The sequence below is a fragment of the Molothrus aeneus genome, chromosome 3 (genome assembly GCF_037042795.1).
Source record: "Molothrus aeneus isolate 106 chromosome 3, BPBGC_Maene_1.0, whole genome shotgun sequence".
Classification (NCBI taxonomy): Eukaryota; Metazoa; Chordata; class Aves; order Passeriformes; family Icteridae; genus Molothrus; species Molothrus aeneus.
In genome coordinates, this window is record NC_089648.1 from 110,903,489 (window position 1) to 110,908,173 (window position 4,685).

General features: G+C 60.7%; 1 long non-coding RNA gene across 2 annotated transcripts; it reads left to right on the forward strand.

Annotated features, from left to right (window-relative positions):
- Nucleotides 1-655: 655 nt before the first annotated feature.
- Nucleotides 656-4,360, forward strand: LOC136555082 (uncharacterized). Of its 2 annotated transcripts, XR_010783427.1 has the most exons (3): nucleotides 656-811; nucleotides 1,506-1,624; nucleotides 4,159-4,360. It is a non-coding gene; the product is annotated as an uncharacterized lncRNA (long non-coding RNA). The 2 variants fall into 2 exon arrangements; XR_010783426.1 differs by lacking the exon at nucleotides 656-811 and having other exon boundaries at nucleotides 1,238-1,624.
- The last annotated feature ends 325 nt before the right edge of the window (nucleotides 4,361-4,685 follow it).

Consider the following 4,685-nt stretch of genomic DNA (forward strand, 5'->3'; position numbering starts at 1 on the left):
CAACTTCTAGGCCTCGACTGGGGAGGGAAAAAGGAAAAGAGGAGCGAGGGGATGTGTTTGTGTTCGTGCAATGGGAAGGGATGGAAGGAAGAGACGTGCGCTGCGACTCGGTGCGGCGCTGGAATGATCTCAGGAGCTGCGGCTTGTGCAGAGAGATCCCAGGAGCGGGCACATGCCCTTGACACCAAATCACCCAGCCAGTAATAAAGGATTTCCTGCCTTCAGACCCTGCTTGAGCTGAGGTTTTAGCCCAGGTCAGGCTGTGCAGCTCCCTGACAAGGTTACAGGGTCTAACAGGGTGCTCGGCCGGGACTGGTGATGCTGGGAATGTGTAGATATCCCTGGATATAAACGTGTGGATAACCACGGCGTGCGCTCCTCACCACAAACAAAAACCGCGCTCTTCTCCTTGAAATTCACCTTGAACGCAGTGAGATGGGGTGGGTTCATTGCTTGGTTTGGGTTTTATTATTATTATTATTATTATTATTATTATTATTATTATTATTATTATTATTATTATTATTATTATTATTATTATTCCCCCCCTTTCCTTTTCCCTGACAACTGTCAGCAGAGAGGCTGCAAAAAAAGCTGAGGAGCCACTGCAGGCTGCGCAGCGCTGGGAGCTGTCAGCCCCACGCCACTGCAGTGATGTCAGCCGCAGCCACAGCCACTGCCACCCCCAGCCCCTGCACACACGCGAGTCGCAAGAAGAAGAATTCATAATTACAGTAGCGTAGCCATGAAACCAGCAGTGCTGTGGGTGAGGGAGGGAGGGGGAGAGAAAGCGAAGCCTCGGCCAAAATTGGTACTTTCTTTTTTTTTTTTTTTTTTTTTTTAATACCTTTTTTTTTTTTCCTCTCTCCCCCTGCAAGGCTGCACCCAGCTCTGCAGCATCCTTTCTCCGCAGCGGGGTTTGGGGGGGCCAGGGCAGGGGGTTCCCCCCCGCAGCCCCCCCAGAGCGGGTGGAGGGTGCGGGGGGCTGCGGGGGGAGCTGGGCAGGGCTGGAGGCTCTTTCCCCGCGGGTCGCTCCTTGTTTTAAAAGGCAGCATTTCTGCGGACAACACCCGGAGCATCTCTGCGGGAGCGGGGCTGGGGGCGAGGGCTGCAGCCGCCTTGTTTGCGGCGCACGGAGTCAGCAGCTGGGATTTTTTTTTTTTTTTTTTGGCTGAATAATCCTTTACGGGGAGGGGGTGTGCGGGAAAAAACGGGGAGGGGGGGGGTGTGGGGGGGAGCTGGGGGAGGAGGGAGGGAAAGTGAATCAACATCACCGAAGGAGGACAGCGAGCAAGATTAGGGCTGGCTAATGATAAATGAGAAGGCGCCGCTGACAGCTCCGCGCTCCGCGCAGCGCCCGCCCGGCTGCTCCGCGCTCCCTCCGCACCCTCCGGCCGCCCGCTCCGCTCCCGCCGCCGGCCTGGCTCCAGCCCCCCCCTTCCCTTTTCTTTTCTATATATATTTTTTTTTATTTATATATATAATTTTCACCCCCCTCCGCATAGCGCGGGGGGGGGCACATCCCACCCCCTGCCTCCCCGAGCATCCTCCGCGGGATTACGCGCCTGGCCGCGCTCCGCACCGACTGCAGGACGGAGGGACCACGGCGGGGCTGCCGCAGGGGGTATTTCCTTCGCTCCTCTTCTTGCGGGGGGGGGGTCGGATTTGGGTTGGGGTCGGGCCGGGAGAGGGGGGGTTGGATAGACAGGACACCCCTCAGCACCCCACGGGGGAGGGGGGATGCAGTGGGGGCTGCGCTCCCAGCGCCCCCCCCGCGCCCTTTCTTCCCCCCTGGAGGGCTGGGGCGGGGGGGGGGATGAAGGATGAAGCCAGGGCGGTTTATCCGTGGGCTCTGCCCGCCCCCCCCCCTCATCGTACCCGGTTGACCTTTCAAATCAAAGCCCGGCTCGTACCTACCAAGGTGCATTGGGCAGCCAGGGCTGGGGGGTGCTGGGGACGGGGGGGTGATGCACCCGGGCTCTCCCCCTCCCTCTGCCTTTCCCCCTCCCTCCTCCCTCCTCCCTCCCTCGCTGCTCCCTCCCTCTCCTCTCTCTGCTGCATTTTGCATGAGCTATCTAGGTCATTAGCATTTTAGCGTATGCAAGACTTGACAAAGCTGATGAGAAGCCAGATGGGCCCCTCTCCTCTTTTTTTTGCACCACTTGGGATCTGAGCGAAAGGATTGACTGCAGCAGGCGAACGGGGGAAGGTTTATTGCGCTCCTCCAGACCCCCCCCGCTTATAGCAGCGCGGCGGGGCTCGGGGCAGGCGGCAGAGAGCGGGCAGCGCTGGGCAGAGACGGAGGGCAGGTAACGGGGCCCCCCCGCCGCCCCCCACCCCACAGCCCGGGGCTTCTTTGATTTGATAGAAGGGTGGGTTTTTTTCCGACGGGGGGGTTGGGGGGGTGTTAGGTTGGGTTTTGTCCCCCCCCTCCCCCCCGCCCATGGGGAAGGGCGCGCCGAGCCTCCGCGGGGCGCGGAGAACAAAGGCTGGGCTCCGCGGGGTCCCTCTCCCCCCTCCCTTCCTCCCCCCCTCCCTTTTTCTTCTTTTCTTTTCCCGTTTCCCCTTCTCCTTCTCTATATTTTCATCCTTCCCGAGGAAAGGCCCCTCTCTCCGTGTTCACAGCGGACCTTGATTTAAATGTCCATACAATTAAGGCACGCGGTGAATGCCAAGAACGAGGCTGACCAGCATCGAGGCCGGAGGCGGCTCCGCGGCTCTCCGCACCCGCGGAACCCCCCGCACCCCCTGACATCGCCCCCTCCATCCCCCGAGCTCGGCCGCGGGGCGCGCAGGCAGCGCTGCGCACCGGCGCAGGTGGCACCGCAGCGCGGGGAGGGGGCGGAGAGGGATGCACGGCATGGGACGGGATGCGATGGGATGCGCTGGGATGGGATGGGGACGCACGGCAGCATTAGGGGGGCTCTCCGGGATGAAGGAGAGGGGGTCCTGGCGAGTACAGGAGCCCGGGGTGTGGAATCCGGAGCTGTCACTCGGGGGTGCCCCGCGGGTGGGCCCCGGGGGGACGCGGCTGCTGTCCCCGGGGGGGGGTCGCGGCTGCTGTCCCCGGGGCTGCTCCGCTGCCGCCGCTTTGTGCTTTGCCTTTTCTCTCGCCTTTTCTCCACAGAGCGATGGGGTTTTTCCCTGTTAAAAGCAAGGGCAGGTCTTGGGGTCACCGGGGCTCACGCTGCTCCCCCGGCGGAGGCGGGTGGGGGGGCCATGCTGAGGCAAAGCCGCTTTTTTTCTTTATTTTTTAAAAGCTTTATTATGATTTTTTTTTTCCGGTGGCTGTTTGTGTGTTTTTCCCCTCCGCCCTCCCTCTCCTTTTAATCCTTATAATTTAAATCAAAAGTGCCGGGTAGAAGAAGGGGGGAGCGCTGTGTCTGCAGGGCGAGGCCGGGCGTAAATCTCTCAGAGGGATAAACATGTCATTTGTTCCCTTTGTATGGTAATGCTGTCCCCCCCCAGCTGCCCCCCCACCCCCCAGCAGCTGCCCCAGCCATACATCCTCCCTACAAAAGATCCCAATTACCCATCGGCTGCCTCATTATACTCCTTACACAGCCCCGGCGAGAGGCGTGTGTGTGCGAGGAGCCGAGGGGAGGTGGGGGGGAGGATGAAGGGGGGGGAGAAACAGCACCTGAATTATTCAGAAAATAAAATAAAATTCAAAAATCTGGAGGCGGCGGGAGGGAGGGATGCTGCGACCCCGCAGGGATGCTGCGACCCCGCGGCCTAACACGGAGCAGGTGCCCCCCAGAGCCTTCTGCAGCACAGGGGCTGCTCCCCCCTCCTCCCCCGACACGCCATTGCTTTCTTTTCCCCCTTCTTTTTCACGCTTTTATTTTTATTTCGGGTTTTTTTTCCCCCCCTCCACCCTTGTAGCCATCCCCACCGCTCTGCCCTGCTCCCCGCTGGGCCCTTCACCTCCTTTCCCTTCTCCCATCCCTCTCCTCCCCTCCCTTCTCTTTGCAGCTGGAGGCCGCCCTGCATCCCTTCATCCCGGCCCATCCCAGTGCTCCCAGCAGGTGCCTGGCACTGGGGGAGGACAGGCCTCACTGCAGGGGACAGTCCCCCACCCCTCAGGGCATCTGCAGAGCTGTCCCAGATTCGGGGGGCCCTCGGTGACAGCGTGGGGGGTCCCATCTCTCTTTGCAGCTCCGTGCACAGAGCCTCACCTCTGGAATGGTGCCCTTGGGAACACTGACAGCAGCCTGGGCTCCCTGGGACGCCTCTTTGCAGCCGCCGAGGGGTTCTGCAGGTATTTGGGGCCATCCCTCCCCCTGGGCTCGCATCCCGGCCGGTGCGGATGCCGCAAGGAGCCCGTCGGGTCATGCCAATAAAGCTCTTTCCTTGCGGGTTCCTGCATCCTCTCCTTTGTTCCTGGAGGTTTCTCACCCGTCTCTTTACGGTGGCGGAGGCAGGACCCCCCCCTGAAGGACCCGCACTCAGCACCAGGTGGGGGATGAATGTTAAAATCCGCCCCAAAATAAAAACCTCAGCCTTGCAATTCGGCAGCCCACAGTCACCTGCTCAACCCTGGGTGGGCACTGCTGCATCCTGGACCTCCAGGAGGGTCTGAACGGCCAGAGGGCTCCTGTGTAGTGAATAAAAGGGGGGAAAAGAAAGAGATTTGGGGGTGCCTTCTCTCTGGGATTGCCCCCATCTCGGCAGGCAGATCCCTG